This window comes from Ambystoma mexicanum (assembly GCF_040938575.1).
Source record: "Ambystoma mexicanum isolate Mex_15411 chromosome 12 unlocalized genomic scaffold, UKY_AmexF1_1 Mex_chr12_unloc.1, whole genome shotgun sequence".
In the NCBI taxonomy this organism is placed as follows: domain Eukaryota; kingdom Metazoa; phylum Chordata; class Amphibia; order Caudata; family Ambystomatidae; genus Ambystoma; species Ambystoma mexicanum.
In genome coordinates, this window is record NW_027182322.1 from 6,184,437 (window position 1) to 6,207,263 (window position 22,827).

The following is a 22,827-nucleotide window of genomic DNA, read 5'->3' on the forward strand; positions in this document are numbered from 1 at the left end:
TATTATTTCTAATTGGCTCCACTTTGATGACTTTCATTTGGATTCTGACTTGATTATTGAGATCTTAAATAAGTGACTGGGGATCAGGTGTCCACTTATTCTCATGGATAACATCACAACCAACCTTTAATTCAAACATGAGTCATGACATCACAGATGGATTACAGCTTATGATAGAGGTGGAACGTCACATTGTAGTAGCCCAAGTAGCTCGCCGTGATCGTATAGTGGTTAGTACTCTGCGTTGTGGCCGCAGCAACCTCGGTTCGAATCCGAGTCACGGCATTGCGGTGTGGCAATGTCACGGCAGTTGGGCAGATATTTTAGAATTTCCATTAATACATTGGCAATCTCTGTGGAGGACTGAAACAATTCGATATGTCCTGTTACTGTTATGAACCTTTTGTTTCTTTAATGCTCTTTGCACACTTTTTCATCGGGTGACTGTAATGTATTTCAACCAAATCTAATTAAGAGCGCATTATGTGGTGACATTTGCAGTACATGAAACATTATAACACTGCCATTTACGTCAATAACCACTAGCTTGATTAAGACATATGTATTGCAGCGACAGTATTTCCCAGTTACAAATGGGAATAAAAACAACATCCGCGAGGGATTGAACCAACGACATTTAACTGATGTTGCCAATGGAGCGCGTTACAGAGAGCGCGAGGTCCCGCCTTTACAGTCACACGCTGATGATAATACAGATGTTTAAATAAACAGGCATATCTGTGGACTTGTGGTCTTTCTACATTGGGACTCATAGTCTAGTCCTAGGCTATTGTAGGCACTGGAGTATCTTTTAGTGGAATGAGAGGCATTCTGTAGTCGCGTGAAAGGACCTTTCAAGTCAATCTGATCTGTATTGTCCTGTGAAAAAAAGCGTTCTTAGACACAGTGAGGAGTTTTTGGGGATAATGGGAAAATCATTTCCAACTAAATGACAGGAATTTCTTCGTCCAATCATGAGGTGTGCTAGGCTTTTTTATACTGTGGCGGAAAGAGAGAGAGTATAACAGTCATTATAAATAAAGGGCCAAGGAAGTTACAGTTTATGGAAGGAACAATTTGCACATAGTTTTAGAATGTGGTCAGGAGGAGGACAATGTGCTTACACATATGAAACATTAGAAGGTAGACATTATGGAAGTACATATATTTCTTTATTTTTATTGTATTTGGGGAGAGGGGGTTAATATAGCACGTCCAATGTGGAAAAGTGCTTTCAATAGCACCTTGCAGGTGGGCGACATCTAGAGCTGTGCAGTAGCCACCCATGCCCCAGACGTCAAAGAGAACAAGAAGTTACACATGTTGGAAGTGAGGGTGAGACATTGAGGAGATATGATCCCCGTATGAAGCCGAGAGAAGGAGGAGGCGTGAACGTGCATCCATGTATGCAGGCGAGAAGGGAAGGAGCATTGGTCATGCATCCCTGCATGAGGGTGAGACAGGGAGGAGATATGATCCCCGTATGAAGCCGAGAGAAGGAGGAGGCGTGAACGTGCAGCCATGTATGCGGGCGAGACAGGAAGGAGCATTGGTCATGCATCATGCATCCCTGCATGAGGGTGAGACAGGGAGGAGATATGATCCCCGTATGAAGCCGAGAGAAGGAGGAGGCGTGAACGTGCATCCATGTATGCAGGCGAGAAGGGAAGGAGCATTGGTCATGCATGCCTGCATGAGGGTGAGACAGGGAGGAGATATGATCCCTGTATGAAGCCGAGAGAAGGAGGAGGCGTGAACGTGCATCCATGTATGCGGGCGAGACAGGAAGGAGCATTGGTCATGCATCCCTGCATGAGGGTGAGACAGGGAGGAGATATGATCCCCGTATGAAGCCGAGAGAAGGAGGAGGCGTGAACGTGCATCCATGTATGCGGGCGAGACGGGAAGGAGCATTGGTCATGCATCCCTTCCTGAGGGTGAGTCAGGGAGGAGATAAAATCCCTGTATGAAGCCGAGAGAACGAGGAGACATGAACGTGCATCCATGTATGCGGGCGAGAAGGGAAGGAGCATTGGTCATGCATCCCTGCATGAGGGTGAGACAGGGAGGAGATAAAATCCCTGTATGAAGCCAAGAGAACGAGGCGGCATGAACATACATCCTTGTATGCAGGTGTGACATGGAGTCATCATGAACATGCATCCCTTTATAAGGACATAACATGGAGGACGCATGAACATGAATGCCTGAATTTTATGGTGGTGGCCTTCGGGTGATTTGGCACGTGCAATTGGTGAAGAGCACTTCTCCTGCGCAAAAAAAGAAATGTACTATTAGCACCCCGGAGGGAGCCTCTGCACTTCTTATAGGGAGAAAACTCTGCAATGGAAGGGGACAGGGTCAATAACAGCTGTAAACTCTCACAAGACCATCACTGCTCTCACACTTTCCTGCTCTCAGGCTGGCGGGCCATTATCGGCCCTGGCTGCCGCACCATTGCCAGGTTTGTGTAACTATATTATTTCTAATTGGCTCCACTTTGATGACTTTCATTTGGATTCTGACTTGATTATTGAGATCTTAAATAAGTGACTGGGGATCAGGTGTCCACTTATTCTCATGGATAACATCACAACCAACCTTTAATTCAAACATGAGTCATGACATCACAGATGGATTACAGCTTATGATAGAGGTGGAACGTCACATTGTAGTAGCCCAAGTAGCTCGCCGTGATCGTATAGTGGTTAGTACTCTGCGTTGTGGCCGCAGCAACCTCGGTTCGAATCCGAGTCACGGCATTGCGGTGAGGCAATGTCACGGCAGTTGGGCAGATATTTTAGAATTTCCATTAATACATTGGCAATCTCTGTGGAGGACTGAAACAATTCGATATGTCCTGTTACTGTTATGAACCTTTTGTTTCTTTAATGCTCTTTGCACACTTTTTCATCGGGTGACTGTAATGTATTTCAACCAAATCTAATTAAGAGCGCATTATGTGGTGACATTTGCAGTACATGAAACATTATAACACTGCCATTTACGTCAATAACCACTAGCTTGATTAAGACATATGTATTGCAGCGACAGTATTTCCCAGTTACAAATGGGAATAAAAACAACATCCGCGAGGGATTGAACCAACGACATTTAACTGATGTTGCCAATGGAGCGCGTTACAGAGAGCGCGAGGTCCCGCCTTTACAGTCACACGCTGATGATAATACAGATGTTTAAATAAACAGGCATATCTGTGGACTTGTGGTCTTTCTACATTGGGACTCATAGTCTAGTCCTAGGCTATTGTAGGCACTGGAGTATCTTTTAGTGGAATGAGAGGCATTCTGTAGTCGCGTGAAAGGACCTTTCAAGTCAATCTGATCTGTATTGTCCTGTGAAAAAAAGCGTTCTTAGACACAGTGAGGAGTTTTTGGGGATAATGGGAAAATCATTTCCAACTAAATGACAGGAATTTCTTAGTCCAATCATGAGGTGTGCTAGGCTTTTTTATACTGTGGCGGAAAGAGAGAGAGTATAACAGTCATTATAAATAAAGGGCCAAGGAAGTTACAGTTTATGGAAGGAACAATTTGCACATAGTTTTAGAATGTGGTCAGGAGGAGGACAATGTGCTTACACATATGAAACATTAGAAGGTAGACATTATGGAAGCACATATATTTCTTTATTTTTATTGTATTTGGGGAGAGGGGGTTAATATAGCACGTCCAATGTGGAAAAGTGCTTTCAATAGCACCTTGCAGGTGGGCGACATCTAGAGCTGTGCAGTAGCCACCCATGCCCCAGACGTCAAAGAGAACAAGAAGTTACACATGTTGGAAGTGAGGGTGAGACATTAAGGAGATATGATCCCCGTATGAAGCCGAGAGAAGGAGGAGGCGTGAACGTGCATCCATGTATGCAGGCGAGAAGGGAAGGAGCATTGGTCATGCATGCCTGCATGAGGGTGAGACAGGGAGGAGATATGATCCCTGTATGAAGCCGAGAGAAGGAGGAGGCGTGAACGTGCATCCATGTATGCGGGCGAGACAGGAAGGAGCATTGGTCATGCATCCCTGCATGAGGGTGAGACAGGGAGGAGATATGATCCCCGTATGAAGCCGAGAGAAGGAGGAGGCGTGAACGTGCATCCATGTATGCGGGCGAGATGGGAAGGAGCATTGGTCATGCATCCCTTCCTGAGGGTGAGACAGGGAGGAGATAAAATCCCTGTATGAAGCCGAGAGAACGAGGAGACATGAACGTGCATCCATGTATGCGGGCGAGAAGGGAAGGAGCATTGGTCATGCATCCCTGCATGAGGGTGAGACAGGGAGGAGATAAAATCCCTGTATGAAGCCAAGAGAACGAGGCGGCATGAACATACATCCTTGTATGCAGGTGTGACATGGAGTCATCATGAACATGCATCCCTTTATAAGGACATAACATGGAGGACGCATGAACATGAATGCCTGAATTTTATGGTGGTGGCCTTCGGGTGATTTGGCACGTGCAATTGGTGAAGAGCACTTCTCCTGCGCAAAAAAAGAAATGTACTATTAGCACCCCGGAGGGAGCCTCTGCACTTCTTATAGGGAGAAAACTCTGCAATGGAAGGGGACAGGGTCAATAACAGCTGTAAACTCTCACAAGACCATCACTGCTCTCACACTTTCCTGCTCTCAGGCTGGCGGGCCATTATCGGCCCTGGCTGCCGCACCATTGCCAGGTTTGTGTAACTATATTATTTCTAATTGGCTCCACTTTGATGACTTTCATTTGGATTCAGACTTGATTATTGAGATCTTAAATAAGTGACTGGGGATCAGGTGTCCACTTATTATCATGGATAACATCACAACCAACCTTTAATTCAAACATGAGTCATGACATCACAGATGGATTACAGCTTATGATAGAGGTGGAACGTCACATTGTAGTAGCCCAAGTAGCTCGCCGTGATCGTATAGTGGTTAGTACTCTGCGTTGTGGCCGCAGCAACCTCGGTTCGAATCCGAGTCACGGCATTGCGGTGAGGCAATGTCACGGCAGTTGGGCAGATATTTTAGAATTTCCATTAATACATTGGCAATCTCTGTGGAGGACTGAAACAATTCGATATGTCCTGTTACTGTTATGAACCTTTTGTTTCTTTAATGCTCTTTGCACACTTTTTCATCGGGTGACTGTAATGTATTTCAACCAAATCTAATTAAGAGCGCATTATGTGGTGACATTTGCAGTACATGAAACATTATAACACTGCCATTTACGTCAATAACCACTAGCTTGATTAAGACATATGTATTGCAGCGACAGTATTTCCCAGTTACAAATGGGAATAAAAACAACATCCGCGAGGGATTGAACCAACGACATTTAACTGATGTTGCCAATGGAGCGCGTTACAGAGAGCGCGAGGTCCCGCCTTTACAGTCACACGCTGATGATAATACAGATGTTTAAATAAACAGGCATATCTGTGGACTTGTGGTCTTTCTACATTGGGACTCATAGTCTAGTCCTAGGCTATTGTAGGCACTGGCGTATCTTTTAGTGGAATGAGAGGCATTCTGTAGTCGCGTGAAAGGACCTTTCAAGTCAATCTGATCTGTATTGTCCTGTGAAAAAAAGCGTTCTTAGACACAGTGAGGAGTTTTTGGGGATAATGGGAAAATAATTTCCAACTAAATGACAGGAATTTCTTAGTCCAATCATGAGGTGTGCTAGGCTTTTTTATACTGTGGCGGAAAGAGAGAGAGTATAACAGTCATTATAAATAAAGGGCCAAGGAAGTTACAGTTTATGGAAGGAACAATTTGCACATAGTTTTAGAATGTGGTCAGGAGGAGGACAATGTGCTTACACATATGAAACATTAGAAGGTAGACATTATGGAAGCACATATATTTCTTTATTTTTATTGTATTTGGGGAGAGGGGGTTAATATAGCACGTCCAATGTGGAAAAGTGCTTTCAATAGCACCTTGCAGGTGGGCGACATCTAGAGCTGTGCAGTAGCCACCCATGCCCCAGACGTCAAAGAGAACAAGAAGTTACACATGTTGGAAGTGAGGGTGAGACATTGAGGAGATATGATCCCCGTATGAAGCCGAGAGAAGGAGGAGGCGTGAACGTGCATCCATGTATGCAGGCGAGAAGGGAAGGAGCATTGGTCATGCATCCCTGCATGAGGGTGAGACAGGGAGGAGATATGATCCCCGTATGAAGCCGAGAGAAGGAGGAGGCGTGAACGTGCATCCATGTATGCGGGCGGGACAGGAAGGAGCATTGGTCATGCATCCCTGCATGAGGGTGAGACAGGGAGGAGATATGATCCCCGTATGAAGCCGAGAGAAGGAGGAGGCGTGAACGTGCATCCATGTATGCAGGCAAGAAGGGAAGGAGCATTGGTCATGCATGCCTGCATGAGGGTGAGACAGGGAGGAGATATGATCCCTGTATGAAGCCGAGAGAAGGAGGAGGCGTGAACGTGCATCCATGTATGCGGGCGAGACAGGAAGGAGCATTGGTCATGCATCCCTGCATGAGGGTGAGACAGGGAGGAGATATGATCCCCGTATGAAGCCGAGAGAAGGAGGAGGCGTGAACGTGCATCCTTGTATGCGGGCGAGACGGGAAGGAGCATTGGTCATGCATCCCTTCCTGAGGGTGAGACAGGGAGGAGATAAAATCCCTGTATGAAGCCGAGAGAACGAGGAGACATGAACGTGCATCCATGTATGCGGGCGAGAAGGGAAGGAGCATTGGTCATGCATCCCTGCATGAGGGTGAGACAGGGAGGAGATAAAATCCCTGTATGAAGCCAAGAGAACGAGGCGGCATGAACATACATCCTTGTATGCAGGTGTGACATGGAGTCATCATGAACATGCATCCCTTTATAAGGACATAACATGGAGGACGCATGAACATGAATGCCTGAATTTTATGGTGGTGGCCTTCGGGTGATTTGGCACGTGCAATTGGTGAAGAGCACTTCTCCTGCGCAAAAAAAGAAATGTACTATTAGCACCCCGGAGGGAGCCTCTGCACTTCTTATAGGGAGAAAACTCTGCAATGGAAGGGGACAGGGTCAATAACAGCTGTAAACTCTCACAAGACCATCACTGCTCTCACACTTTCCTGCTCTCAGGCTGGCGGGCCATTATCGGCCCTGGCTGCCGCACCATTGCCAGGTTTGTGTAACTATATTATTTCTAATTGGCTCCACTTTGATGACTTTCATTTGGATTCTGACTTGATTATTGAGATCTTAAATAAGTGACTGGGGATCAGGTGTCCACTTATTCTCATGGATAACATCACAACCAACCTTTAATTCAAACATGAGTCATGACATCACAGATGGATTACAGCTTATGATAGAGGTGGAACGTCACATTGTAGTAGCCCAAGTAGCTCGCTGTGATCGTATAGTGGTTAGTACTCTGCGTTGTGGCCGCAGCAACCTCGGTTCGACTCCGAGTCACGGCATTGCGGTGAGGCAATGTCACGGCAGTTGGGCAGATATTTTAGAATTTCCATTAATACATTGGCAATCTCTGTGGAGGACTGAAACAATTCGATATGTCCTGTTACTGTTATGAACCTTTTGTTTCTTTAATGCTCTTTGCACACTTTTTCATCGGGTGACTGTAATGTATTTCAACCAAATCTAATTAAGAGCGCATTATGTGGTGACATTTGCAGTACATGAAACATTATAACACTGCCATTTACGTCAATAACCACTAGCTTGATTAAGACATATGTATTGCAGCGACAGTATTTCCCAGTTACAAATGGGAATAAAAACAACATCCGCGAGGGATTGAACCAACGACATTTAACTGATGTTGCCAATGGAGCGCGTTACAGAGAGCGCGAGGTCCCGCCTTTACAGTCACACGCTGATGATAATACAGATGTTTAAATAAACAGGCATATCTGTGGACTTGTGGTCTTTCTACATTGGGACTCATAGTCTAGTCCTAGGCTATTGTAGGCACTGGAGTATCTTTTAGTGGAATGAGAGGCATTCTGTAGTCGCGTGAAAGGACCTTTCAAGTCAATCTGATCTGTATTGTCCTGTGAAAAAAAGCGTTCTTAGACACAGTGAGGAGTTTTTGGGGATAATGGGAAAATCATTTCCAACTAAATGACAGGAATTTCTTAGTCCAATCATGAGGTGTGCTAGGCTTTTTTATACTGTGGCGGAAAGAGAGAGAGTATAACAGTCATTATAAATAAAGGGCCAAGGAAGTGACAGTTTATGGAAGGAACAATTTGCACATAGTTTTAGAATGTGGTCAGGAGGAGGACAATGTGCTTACACATATGAAACATTAGAAGGTAGACATTATGGAAGCACATATATTTCTTTATTTTTATTGTATTTGGGGAGAGGGGGTTAATATAGCACGTCCAATGTGGAAAAGTGCTTTCAATAGCACCTTGCAGGTGGGCGACATCTAGAGCTGTGCAGTAGCCACCCATGCCCCAGACGTCAAAGAGAACAAGAAGTTACACATGTTGGAAGTGAGGGTGAGACATTGAGGAGATATGATCCCCGTATGAAGCCGAGAGAAGGAGGAGGCGTGAACGTGCATCCATGTATGCAGGCGAGAAGGGAAGGAGCATTGGTCATGCATCCCTGCATGAGGGTGAGACAGGGAGGAGATATGATCCCCGTATGAAGCCGAGAGAAGGAGGAGGCGTGAACGTGCATCCATGTATGCGGGCGAGACAGGAAGGAGCATTGGTCATGCATCCCTGCATGAGGGTGAGACAGGGAGGAGATATGATCCCCGTATGAAGCCGAGAGAAGGAGGAGGCGTGAACGTGCATCCATGTATGCAGGCGAGAAGGGAAGGAGCATTGGTCATGCATCCCTGCATGAGGGTGAGACAGGGAGGAGATATGATCCCCGTATGAAGCAGAGAGAAGGAGGAGGCGTGAACGTGCATCCATGTATGCGGGCGAGACAGGAAGGAGCATTGGTCATGCATCCCTGCATGAGGGTGAGACAGGGAGGAGATATGATCCCCGTATGAAGCCGAGAGAAGGAGGAGGCGTGAACGTGCATCCATGTATGCGGGCGAGACGGGAAGGAGCATTGGTCATGCATCCCTTCCTGAGGGTGAGACAGGGAGGAGATAAAATCCCTGTATGAAGCCGAGAGAACGAGGAGACATGAACGTGCATCCATGTATGCGGGCGAGAAGGGAAGGAGCATTGGTCATGCATCCCTGCATGAGGGTGAGACAGGGAGGAGATAAAATCCCTGTATGAAGCCAAGAGAACGAGGCGGCATGAACATGCATCCTTGTATGCAGGTGTGACATGGAGTCATCATGAACATGCATCCCTTTATAAGGACATAACATGGAGGACGCATGAACATGAATGCCTGAATTTTATGGTGGTGGCCTTCGGGTGATTTGGCACGTGCAATTGGTGAAGAGCACTTCTCCTGCGCAAAAAAATAAATGTACTATTAGCACGCCGGAGGGAGCCTCTGCACTTCTTATAGGGAGAAAACTCTGCAATGGAAGGGGACAGGGTCAATAACAGCTGTAAACTCTCACAAGACCATCACTGCTCTCACACTTTCCTGCTCTCAGGCTGGCGGGCCATTATCGGCCCTGGCTGCCGCACCATTGCCAGGTTTGTGTAACTATATTATTTCTAATTGGCTCCACTTTGATGACTTTCATTTGGATTCTGACTTGATTATTGAGATCTTAAATAAGTGACTGGGGATCAGGTGTCCACTTATTCTCATGGATAACATCACAACCAACCTTTAATTCAAACATGAGTCATGACATCACAGATGGAGTACAGCTTATGATAGAGGTGGAACGTCACATTGTAGCAGCCCAAGTAGCTCGCCGTGATCGTATAGTGGTTAGTACTCTGCGTTGTGGCCGCAGCAACCTCGGTTTGAATCCGAGTCACGGCATTGCGGTGAGGCAATGTCACAGCAGTTGGGCAGATATTTTAGAATTTCCATTAATACATTGGCAATCTCTGTGGAGGACTGAAACAATTCGATATGTCCTGTTACTGTTATGAACCTTTTGTTTCTTTAATGCTCTTTGCACACTTTTTCATCGGGTGCAAATCTAATTAAGAGCGCATTATGTGGTGACATTTGCAGTACATGAAACATTATAACACTGCCATTTACGTCAATAACCACTAGCTTGATTAAGACATATGTATTGCAGCGACAGTATTTCCCAGTTACAAATGGGAATAAAAACAACATCCGCGAGGGATTGAACCAACGACATTTAACTGATGTTGCCAATGGAGCGCGTTACAGAGAGCGCAAGGTCCCGCCTTTACAGTCACACGCTGATGATAATACAGATGTTTAAATAAACAGGCATATCTGTGGACTTGTGGTCTTTCTACATTGGGACTCATAGTCTAGTCCTAGGCTATTGTAGGCACTGGCGTATCTTTGAGTGGAATGAGAGGCGTTCTGTAGTCGCGTGAAAGGACCTTTCAAGTCAATCTGATCTGTATTGTCCTGTGAAAAAAAGCGTTCTTAGACACAGTGAGGAGTTTTTGTGGATAATGGGAAAATAATTTCCAACTAAATGACAGGAATTTCTTAGTCCAATCATGAAGTGTGCTAGGCTTTTTTATACTGTGGCGGAAAGAGAGAGAGTATAACAGTCATTATAAATAAAGGGCCAAGGAAGTGACAGTTTATGGAAGGAACAATTTGCACATAGTTTTAGAATGTGGTCAGGAGGAGGACAATGTGCTTACACATATGAAACATTAGAAGGTAGACATTATGGAAGCACATATATTTCTTTATTTTTATTGTATTTGGGGAGAGGGGGTTAATATAGCACGTCCAATGTGGAAAAGTGCTTTCCATAGCACCTTGCAGGTGGGCGACATCTAGAGCTGTGCAGTAGCCACCCATGCCCCAGACGTCAAAGAGAACAAGAAGTTACACATGTTGGAAGTGAGGGTGAGACATTGAGGAGATATGATCCCCGTATGAAGCCGAGAGAAGGAGGAGGCGTGAACGTGCATCCATGTATGCGGGCGAGACAGGAAGGAGCATTGGTCATGCATCCCTGCATGAGGGTGAGACAGGGAGGAGATATGATCCCCGTATGAAGCCGAGAGAAGGAGGAGGCGTGAACGTGCAGCCATGTATGCGGGCGAGACAGGAAGGAGCATTGGTCATGCATCCCTGCATGAGGGTGAGACAGGGAGGAGATATGATCCCCGTATGAAGCCGAGAGAAGGAGGAGGCGTGAACGTGCATCCATGTATGCAGGCGAGAAGGGAAGGAGCATTGGTCATGCATGCCTGCATGAGGGTGAGACAGGGAGGAGATATGATCCCTGTATGAAGCCGAGAGAAGGAGGAGGCGTGAACGTGCATCCATGTATGCGGGCGAGACAGGAAGGAGCATTGGTCATGCATCCCTGCATGAGGGTGAGACAGGGAGGAGATATGATCCCCGTATGAAGCCGAGAGAAGGAGGAGGCGTGAACGTGCATCCATGTATGCGGGCGAGACGGGAAGGAGCATTGGTCATGCATCCCTTCCTGAGGGTGAGACAGGGAGGAGATAAAATCCCTGTATGAAGCCGAGAGAAAGAGGAGACATGAACGTGCATCCATGTATGCGGGCGAGAAGGGAAGGAGCATTGGTCATGCATCCCTGCATGAGGGTGAGACAGGGAGGAGATAAAATCCCTGTATGAAGCCAAGAGAACGAGGCGGCATGAACATGCATCCTTGTATGCAGGTGTGACATGGAGTCATCATGAACATGCATCCCTTTATAAGGACATAACATGGAGGACGCATGAACATGAATGCCTGAATTTTATGGTGGTGGCCTTCGGGTGATTTGGCACGTGCAATTGGTGAAGAGCACTTCTCCTGCGCAAAAAAAGAAATGTACTATTAGCACCCCGGAGGGAGCCTCTGCACTTCTTATAGGGAGAAAACTCTGCAATGGAAGGGGACAGGGTCAATAACAGCTGTAAACTCTCACAAGACCATCACTGCTCTCACACTTTCCTGCTCTCAGGCTGGCGGGCCATTATCGGCCCTGGCTGCTGCACCATTGCCAGGTTTGTGTAACTATATTATTTCTAATTGGCTCCACTTTGATAACTTTCATTTGGATTCTGACTTGATTATTGAGATCTTAAATAAGTGACTGGGGATCAGGTGTCCACTTATTCTCATGGATAACATCACAACCAACCTTTAATTCAAACATGAGTCATGACATCACAGATGGGTTACAGCTTATGATAGAGGTGGAACGTCACATTGTAGTAGCCCAAGTAGCTCGCCGTGATCGTATAGTGGTTAGTACTCTGCGTTGTGGCCGCAGCAACCTCGGTTCGAATCCGAGTCACGGCATTGCGGTGAGGCAATGTCACGGCAGTTGGGCAGATATTTTAGAATTTCCATTAATACATTGGCAATCTCTGTGGAGGACTGAAACAATTCGATATGTCCTGTTACTGTTATGAACCTTTTGTTTCTTTAATGCTCTTTGCACACTTTTTCATCGGGTGACTGTAATGTATTTCAACCAAATCTAATTAAGAGCGCATTATGTGGTGACATTTGCAGTACATGAAACATTATAACACTGCCATTTACGTCAATAACCACTAGCTTGATTAAGATATATGTATTGCAGCGACAGTATTTCGCAGTTACAAATGGGAATAAAAACAACATCCGCGAGGGATTGAACCAACGACATTTAACTGATGTTGCCAATGGAGCGCGTTACAGAGAGCGCGAGGTCCCGCCTTTACAGTCACACGATGATGATAATACAGATGTTTAAATAAACAGGCATATCTGTGGACTTGTGGTCTTTCTACATTGGGACTCATAGTCTAGTCCTAGGCTATTGTAGGCACTGGCGTATCTTTTAGTGGAATGAGAGACATTCTGTAGTCGCGTGAAAGGACCTTTCAAGTCAATCTGATCTGTATTGTCCTGTGAAAAAAAGCGTTCTTAGACACAGTGAGGAGTTTTTGGGGATAATGGGAAAATCATTTCCAACTAAATGACAGGAATTTCTTAGTCCAATCATGAGGTGTGCTAGGCTTTTTTATACTGTGGCGGAAAGAGAGAGAGTATAACAGTCATTATAAATAAAGGGCCAAGGAAGTTACAGTTTATGGAAGGAACAATTTGCACATAGTTTTAGAATGTGGTCAGGAGGAGGACAATGTGCTTACACATATGAAACATTAGAAGGTAGACATTATGGAAGCACATATATTTCTTTATTTTTATTGTATTTGGGGAGAGGGGGTTAATATAGCTCGTCCAATGTGGAAAAGTGCTTTCAATAGCACCTTGCAGGTGGGCGACATCTAGAGCTGTGCAGTAGCCACCCATGCCCCAGACGTCAAAGAGAACAAGAAGTTACACATGTTGGAAGTGAGGGTGAGACATTGAGGAGATATGATCCCCGTATGAAGCCGAGAGAAGGAGGAGGCGTGAACGTGCATCCATGTATGCAGGCGAGAAGGGAAGGAGCATTGGTCATGCATCCCTGCATGAGGGTGAGACAGGGAGGACATATGATCCCCGTATGAAGCCGAGAGAAGGAGGAGGCGTGAACGTGCATCCATGTATGCAGGCGAGAAGGGAAGGAGCATTGGTCATGCATCCCTGCATGAGGGTGAGACAGGGAGGACATATGATCCCCGTATGAAGCCGAGAAAAGGAGGAGGCGTGAACGTGCATCCATGTATGCAGGCGAGAAGGGAAGGAGCATTGGTCATGCATCCCTGCATGAGGGTGAGACAGGGAGGAGATATGATCCCCGTATGAAGCCGAGAGAAGGAGGAGGCGTGAACGTGCATCCATGTATGCGGGCGAGACAGGAAGGAGCATTGATCATGCATCCCTGCATGAGGGTGAGACAGGGAGGAGATATGATCCCCGTATGAAGCCGAGAGAAGGAGGAGGCGTGAACGTGCATCCATGTATGCGGGCGAGACGGGAAGGAGCATTGGTCATGCATCCCTTCCTGAGGGTGAGACAGGGAGGAGATAAAATCCCTGTATGAAGCCGAGAGAACGAGGAGACATGAACGTGCATCCATGTATGCGGGCGAGAAGGGAAGGAGCATTGGTCATGCATCCCTGCATGAGGGTGAGACAGGGAGGAGATAAAATCCCTGTATGAAGCCAAGAGAACGAGGCGGCATGAACATGCATCCTTGTATGCAGGTGTGACATGGAGTCATCATGAACACGCATCCCTTTATAAGGACATAACATGGAGGACGCATGAACATGAATGCCTGAATTTTATGGTGGTGGCCTTCGGGTGATTTGGCACGTGCAATTGGTGAAGAGCATTTCTCCTGCGCAAAAAAATAAATGTACTATTAGCACCCCGGAGGGAGCCTCTGCACTTCTTATAGGGAGAAAACTCTGCAATGGAAGGGGACAGGGTCAATAACAGCTGTAAACTCTCACAAGACCATCACTGCTCTCACACTTTCCTGCTCTCAGGCTGGCGGGCCATTATCGGCCCTGGCTGCCGCACCATTGCCAGGTTTGTGTAACTATATTATTTCTAATTGGCTCCACTTTGATGACTTTCATTTGGATTCTGACTTGATTATTGAGATCTTAAATAAGTGACTGGGGATCAGTTGTCCACTTATTCTCATGGATAACATCACAACCAACCTTTAATTCAAACATGAGTCATGACATCACAGATGGAGTACAGCTTATGATAGAGGTGGAACGTCACATTGTAGCAGCCCAAGTAGCTCCCCGTGATCGTATAGTGGTTAGTACTCTGCATTGTGGCCTCAGCAACCTCGGTTCGAATCCGAGTCACGGCATTGCGGTGAGGCAATGTCACGGCAGTTGGGCAGATATTTTAGAATTTCCATTAATACATTGGCAATCTCTGTGGAGGACTGAAACAATTCGATATGTCCTGTTACTGTTATGAACCTTTTGTTTCTTTAATGCTCTTTGCACACTTTTTCATCGGGTGACTGTAATGTATTTCAACCAAATCTAATTAAGAGCGCATTATGTGGTGACATTTGCAGTACATGAAACATTATAACACTGCCATTTACGTCAATAACCACTAGCTTGATTAAGACATATGTATTGCAGCGACAGTATTTCCCAGTTACAAATGGGAATAAAAACAACATCCGCGAGGGATTGAACCAACGACATTTAACTGATGTTGCCAATGGAGCGCGTTACAGAGAGCGCGAGGTCCCGCATTTACAGTCACACGCTGATGATAATACAGATGTTTAAATAAACAGGCATATCTGTGGACTTGTGGTCTTTCTACATTGGGACTCATAGTCTAGTCCTAGGCTATTGTAGGCACTGGCGTATCTTTTAGTGGAATGAGAGGCATTCTGTAGTCGCGTGAAAGGACCTTTCAAGTCAATCTGATCTGTATTGTCCTGTGAAAAAAAGCGTTCTTAGACACAGTGAGGAGTTTTTGGGGATAATGGGAAAATCATTTCCAACTAAATGACAGGAATTTCTTAGTCCAATCATGAGGTGTGCTAGGCTTTTTTATACTGTGGCGGAAAGAGAGAGAGTATAACAGTCATTATAAATAAAGGGCCAAGGAAGTGACAGTTTATGGAAGGAACAATTTTCACATAGTTTTAGAGTGTGGTCAGGAGGAGGACAATGTGCTTACACATATGAAACATTAGAAGGTAGACATTATGGAAGCACATATATTTCTTTATTTTTATTGTATTTGGGGAGAGGGGGTTAATATAGCACGTCCAATGTGGAAAAGTGCTTTCCATAGCACCTTGCAGGTGGGCGACATCTAGAGCTGTGCAGTAGCCACCCATGCCCCAGACGTCAAAGAGAACAAGAAGTTACACATGTTGGAAGCGAGGGTGAGACATTGAGGAGATATGATCCCCGTATGAAGCCAAGAGAAGGAGGAGGCGTGAACGTGCATCCATGTATGCAGGCGAGAAGGGAAGGAGCATTGGTCATGCATCCCTGCATGAGGGTGAGACAGGGAGGAGATATGATCCCCGTATGAAGCCGAGAGAAGGAGGAGGCGTGAACGTGCATCCATGTATGCGGGCGAGACAGGAAGGAGCATTGGTCATGCATCCCTGCATGAGGGTGAGACAGGGAGGAGATATGATCCCCGTATGAAGCCGAGAGAAGGAGGAGGCGTGAACGTGCATCCATGTATGCAGGCGAGAAGGGAAGGAGCATTGGTCATGCATCCCTGCATGAGGGTGAGACAGGGAGGAGATATGATCCCCGTATGAAGCCGAGAGAAGGAGGAGGCGTGAACGTGCATCCATGTATGCGGGCGAGACAGGAAGGAGCATTGGTCATGCATCCCTGCATGAGGGTGAGACAGGGAGGAGATATGATCCCCGTATGAAGCCGAGAGAAGGAGGAGGCGTGAACGTGCATCCATGTATGCGGGCGAGACAGGAAGGAGCATTGGTCATGCATCCCTTCCTGAGGGTGAGACAGGGAGGAGATAAAATCCCCGTATGAAGCCGAGAAAACGAGGAGACATGAACGTGCATCCATGTATGCGGGCGAGAAGGGAAGGAGCATTGGTCATGCATCCCTGCATGAGGGTGAGACAGGGAGGAGATATGATCCCCGTATGAAGCCGAGAGAAGGAGGAGGCGTGAACGTGCATCCATGTATGCGGGCGAGACGGGAAGGAGCATTGGTCATGCATCCCTTCCTGAGGGTGAGACAGGGAGGAGATAAAATCCCCGTATGAAGCCGAGAGAACGAGAAGACATGAACGTGCATCCATGTATGCGGTCGAGAAGGGAAGGAGCATTGGTCATGCATCCCTGCATGAGGGTGAAACAGGGAGGAGATAAAATCCCTGTATGAAGCCAAGAGAACGAGGCGGCATGAACATGCATCCTTGTATGCAGGTATGACATGGAGTCATCATGAACATGCATCCCTTTATAAGGACATAACATGGAGGACGCATGAACATGAATGCCTGAATTATATGGTGGTGGCCTTCGGGTGATTTGGCACGTGCAATTGGCGAAGAGCACTTCTCCTGTGCAAAAAAATAAATGTACTATTAGCACCCCGGAGGGAGCCTCTGCACTTCTTATAGGGAGAAAACTCTGCAATGGAAGGGGACAGGGTCAATAACAGCTGTAAACTCTCACAAGACCATCACTGCTCTCACACTTTCCTGCTCTCAGGCTGGCGGGCCATTATCGGCCCTGGCTGCCGCACCATTGCCAGGTTTGTGTAACTATATTATTTCTAATTGGCTCCACTTTGATGACTTTCATTTGGATTCTGACTTGATTATTGAGATCTTAAATAAGTGACTGGGGATCAGGTGTCCACTTATTCTCATGGATAACATCACAACCAACCTTTAATTCAAACATGAGTCATGACATCACAGATGGAGTACAGCTTATGATAGAGGTGGAACATCACATTGTAGCAGCCCAAGTAGCTCGCCGTGATCGTATAGTGGTTAGTACTTTGCATTGTGGCCGCAGCAACCTCGGTTCGAATCTGAGTCACGGCATTGCGGTGAGGCAATGTCACGGCAGTTGGGCAGATATTTTAGAATTTCCATTAATACATTGGCAATCTCTGTGGAGGACTGAAACAATTCGATATGTCCTGTTACTGTTATGAACCTTTTGTCTCTTTAATGCTCTTTGCACACTTTTTCATCGGGTGACTGTAATGTATTTCAACCAAATCTAATTAAGAGCGCATTATGTGGTGACATTTGCAGTACATGAAACATTATAACACTGCCATTTACGTCAATAACCACTAGCTTGATTAAGACATATGTATTGCAGCGACAGTATTTCCCAGTTACAAATGGGAATAAAAACAACATCCGCGAGGGATTGAGCCAACAACATTTAACTGATGTTGCCAATGGAGCGCGTTACAGAGAGCGCGAAGTCCCGCCTTTACAGTCACACGCTGATGATAATACAGATGTTTAAATAAACAGGCATATCTGTGGACTTGTGGTCTTTCTACATTGGGACTCATAGTCTAGTCCTAGGCTATTGTAGGCACTGGCGTATCTTTTAGTGGAATGAGAGGCATTCTGTAGTCGCGTGAAAGGACCTTTCAAGTCAATCTGATCTGTATTGTCCTGTGAAAAAAAGCGTTCTTAGACACAGTGAGGAGTTTTTGGGGATAATGGGAAAATCATTTCCAACTAAATGACAGGAATTTCTTAGTCCAATCATGAGGTGTGCTAGGCTTTTTTATACTGTGGCGGAAAGAGAGAGAGTATAACAGTCATTATAAATAAAGGGCCAAGGAAGTGACAGTTTATGGAAGGAACAATTTGCACATAGTTTTAGAATGTGGTCAGGAGGAGGACAATGTGCTTACACATATGAAACATTAGAAGGTAGACATTATGGAAGCACATATATTTCTTTATTTTTATTGTATTTGGGAGAGGGGGTTAATATAGCACGTCCAATGTGGAAAAGTGCTTTCCATAGCACCTTGCAGGTGGGCGACATCTAGAGCTGTGCAGTAGCCACCCATGCCCCAGACGTCAAAGAGAACAAGAAGTTACACATGTTGGAAGTGAGGGTGAGACATTGAGGAGATATGATCCCCGTATGAAGCCGAGAGAAGGAGGAGGCGTGAACGTGCATCCATGTATGCAGGCGAGAAGGGAAGGAGCATTGGTCATGCATCCCTGCATGAGGGTGAGACAGGGAGGAGATATGATCCCCGTATGAAGCCGAGAGAAGGAGGAGGCGTGAACGTGCATCCATGTATGCGGGCGAGACAGGAAGGAGCATTGGTCATGCATCCCTGCATGAGGGTGAGACAGGGAGGAGATATGATCCCCGTATGAAGCCGAGAGAAGGAGGAGGCGTGAACGTGCATCCATGTATGCAGGCGAGAAGGGAAGGAGCATTGGTCATGCATCCCTGCATGAGGGTGAGACAGGGAGGAGATATGATCCCCGTATGAAGCCGAGAGAAGGAGGAGGCGTGAACGTGCATCCATGTATGCGGGCGAGACAGGAAGGAGCATTGGTCATGCATCCCTGCATGAGGGTGAGACAGGGAGGAGATATGATCCCCGTATGAAGCCAAGAGAAGGAGGAGGCGTGAACGTGCATCCATGTATGCGGGCGAGACGGGAAGGAGCATTGGTCATGCATCCCTTCCTAAGGGTGAGACAGGGAGGAGATAAAATCCCAGTATGAAGCCGAGAGAACGAGGAGACATGAACGTGCATCCATGTATGCGGGCGAGAAGGGAAGGAGCATTGGTCATGCATCCCTGCATGAGGGTGAGACAGGGAGGAGATAAAATCCCTGTATGAAGCCAAGAGAACGAGGTGGCATGAACATGCATCCTTGTATGCAGGTGTGACATGGAGTCATCATGAACATGCATCCCTTTATAAGGACATAACATGGAGGACGCATGAACATGAATGCCTGAATTTTATGGTGGTGGCCTTCGGGTGATTTGGCACGTGCAATTGGTGAAGAGCACTTCTCCTGCGCAAAAAAATAAATGTACTATTAGCACCCCGGAGGGAGCCTCTGCACTTCTTATAGGGAGAAAACTCTGCAATGGAAGGGGACAGGGTCAATAACAGCTGTAAACTCTCACAAGACCATCACTGCTCTCACACTTTCCTGCTCTCAGGCTGGCGGGCCATTATCGGCCCTGGCTGCCGCACCATTGCCAGGTTTGTGTAACTATATTATTTCTAATTGGCTCCACTTTGATGACTTTCATTTGGATTCTGACTTGATTATTGAGATCTTAAATAAGTGACTGGGGATCAGGTGTCCATTTATTCTCATGGATAACATCACAACCAACCTTTAATTCAAACATGAGTCATGACATCACAGATGGAGTACAGCTTATGATAGAGGTGGAACGTCACATTGTAGCAGCCCAAGTAGCTCGCCGTGATTGTATAGTGGTTAGTACTCTGCGTTGTGGCCACAGCAATCTCGGTTCGAATCCGAGTCACGGCATTGCGGTGAGGCAATGTCACGGCAGTTGGGCAGATATTTTAGAATTTCCATTAATACATTGGCAATCTCTGTGGAGGACTGAAACAATTCGATTTGTCCTGTTACAGTTATGAACCTTTTGTTTCTTTAATGCTCTTTGCACACTTTTTCATGGGTGACTGAAATGTATTTCAACCAAATCTAATTAAGAGCGCATTATGTGGTGACATTTGCAGTACATGAAACATTATAACACTGCCATTTACGTCAATAACCACTAGCTTGATTAAGACATATGTATTGCAGCGACAGTATTTCCCAGTTACAAATGGGAATAAAAAATGGGAATAAAAACAACATCCGCGAGGGATTGAACCAACGACATTTAACTGATGTTGCCAATGGAGCGCGTTACAGAGAGCGCAAGGTCCCGCCTTTACAGTCACACGCTGATAATAATACAGATGTTTAAATAAACAGGCATATCTGTGGACTTGTGGTCTTTCTACATTGGGACTCATAGTCTAGTCCTAGGCTATTGTAGGCACTGGCGTATCTTTGAGTGGAATGAGAGGCGTTCTGTAGTCGCGTGAAAGGACCTTTCAAGTCAATCTGATCTGTATTGTCCTGTGAAAAAAAGCGTTCTTAGACACAGTGAGGAGTTTTTGGGGATAATGGGAAAATAATTTCCAACTAAATGGCAGGAATTTCTTAGTCCAATCATGAGGTGTGCTAGGCTTTTTTATACTGTGGCGGAAAGAGAGAGAGTATAACAGTCATTATAAATAAAGGGCCAAGGAAGTGACAGTTTATGGAAGGAACAATTTGCACATAGTTTTAGAATGTGGTCAGGAGGAGGACAATGTGCTTACACATATGAAACATTAGAAGGTAGACATTATGGAAGCACATATATTTCTTTATTTTTATTGTATTTGGGGAGAGGGGGTTAATATAGCACGTCCAATGTGGAAAAGTGCTTTCCATAGCACCTTGCAGGTGGGCGACATCTAGAGCTGTGCAGTAGCCACCCATGCCCCAGACGTCAAAGAGAACAAGAAGTTACACATGTTGGAAGTGAGGGTGAGACATTGAGGAGATATGATCCCCGTATGAAGCCGAGAGAAGGAGGAGGCGTGAACGTGCATCCATGTATGCGGGCGAGACAGGAAGGAGCATTGGTCATGCATCCCTGCATGAGGGTGAGACAGGGAGGAGATATGATCCCCGTATGAAGCCGAGAGAAGGAGGAGGCGTGAACGTGCAGCCATGTATGCGGGCGAGACAGGAAGGAGCATTGGTCATGCATCCCTGCATGAGGGTGAGACAGGGAGGAGATATGATCCCCGTATGAAGCCGAGAGAAGGAGGAGGCGTGAACGTGCATCCATGTATGCAGGCGAGAAGCGAAGGAGCATTGGTCATGCATGCCTGCATGAGGGTGAGACAGGGAGGAGATATGATCCCTGTATGAAGCCGAGAGAAGGAGGAGGCGTGAACGTGCATCCATGTATGCGGGCGAGACAGGAAGGAGCATTGGTCATGCATCCCTGCATGAGGGTGAGACAGGGAGGAGATATGATCCCCGTATGAAGCCGAGAGAAGGAGGAGGCGTGAACGTGCATCCATGTATGCGGGCGAGACGGGAAGGAGCATTGGTCATGCATCCCTTCCTGAGGGTGAGACAGGGAGGAGATAAAATCCCTGTATGAAGCCGAGAGAACGAGGAGACATGAACGTGCATCCATGTATGCGGGCGAGAAGGGAAGGAGCATTGGTCATGCATCCCTGCATGAGGGTGAGACAGGGAGGAGATAAAATCCCTGTATGAAGCCAAGAGAACGAGGCGGCATGAACATGCATCCTTGTATGCAGGTGTGACATGGAGTCATCATGAACATGCATCCCTTTATAAGGACATAACATGGAGGACGCATGAACATGAATGCCTGAATTTTATGGTGGTGGCCTTCGGGTGATTTGGCACGTGCAATTGGTGAAGAGCACTTCTCCTGCGCAAAAAAAGAAATGTACTATTAGCACCCCGGAGGGAGCCTCTGCACTTCTTATAGGGAGAAAACTCTGCAATGGAAGGGGACAGGGTCAATAACAGCTGTAAACTCTCACAAGACCATCACTGCTCTCACACTTTCCTGCTCTCAGGCTGGCGGGCCATTATCGGCCCTGGCTGCCGCACCATTGCCAGGTTTGTGTAACTATATTATTTCTAATTGGCTCCACTTTGATGACTTTCATTTGGATTCTGACTTGATTATTGAGATCTTAAATAAGTGACTGGGGATCAGGTGTCCACTTATTCTCATGGATAACATCACAACCAACCTTTAATTCAAACATGAGTCATGACATCACAGATGGATTACAGCTTATGATAGAGGTGGAACGTCACATTGTAGTAGCCCAAGTAGCTCGCCGTGATCGTATAGTGGTTAGTACTCTGCGTTGTGGCCGCAGCAACCTCGGTTCGAATCCGAGTCACGGCATTGCGGTGAGGCAATGTCACGGCAGTTGGGCAGATATTTTAGAATTTCCATTAATACATTGGCAATCTCTGTGGAGGACTGAAACAATTCGATATGTCCTGTTACTGTTATGAACCTTTTGTTTCTTTAATGCTCTTTGCACACTTTTTCATCGGGTGACTGTAATGTATTTCAACCAAATCTAATTAAGAGCGCATTATGTGGTGACATTTGCAGTACATGAAACATTATAACACTGCCATTTACGTCAATAACCACTAGCTTGATTAAGACATATGTATTGCAGCGACAGTATTTCCCAGTTACAAATGG

General features: G+C 46.2%; 5 non-coding genes across 5 annotated transcripts; all 5 read left to right on the forward strand.

Annotated features, from left to right (window-relative positions):
- Positions 1 to 213: 213 nt before the first annotated feature.
- TRNAH-GUG (transfer RNA histidin (anticodon GUG)) lies at positions 214 to 285 on the forward strand. Its single transcript has one exon. It is a non-coding gene; the product is annotated as a tRNA-His (tRNA).
- A 2,405-nt stretch (positions 286 to 2,690) lies between these two features.
- Positions 2,691 to 2,762, forward strand: TRNAH-GUG (transfer RNA histidin (anticodon GUG)). The gene has a single exon. It is a non-coding gene; the product is annotated as a tRNA-His (tRNA).
- Positions 2,763 to 4,922: 2,160 nt separating this feature from the next.
- Positions 4,923 to 4,994, forward strand: TRNAH-GUG (transfer RNA histidin (anticodon GUG)). The gene has a single exon. It is a non-coding gene; the product is annotated as a tRNA-His (tRNA).
- A 7,320-nt stretch (positions 4,995 to 12,314) lies between these two features.
- TRNAH-GUG (transfer RNA histidin (anticodon GUG)) lies at positions 12,315 to 12,386 on the forward strand. Its single transcript has one exon. It is a non-coding gene; the product is annotated as a tRNA-His (tRNA).
- A 10,057-nt stretch (positions 12,387 to 22,443) lies between these two features.
- On the forward strand, positions 22,444 to 22,515 carry TRNAH-GUG (transfer RNA histidin (anticodon GUG)). The gene has a single exon. It is a non-coding gene; the product is annotated as a tRNA-His (tRNA).
- The last annotated feature ends 312 nt before the right edge of the window (positions 22,516 to 22,827 follow it).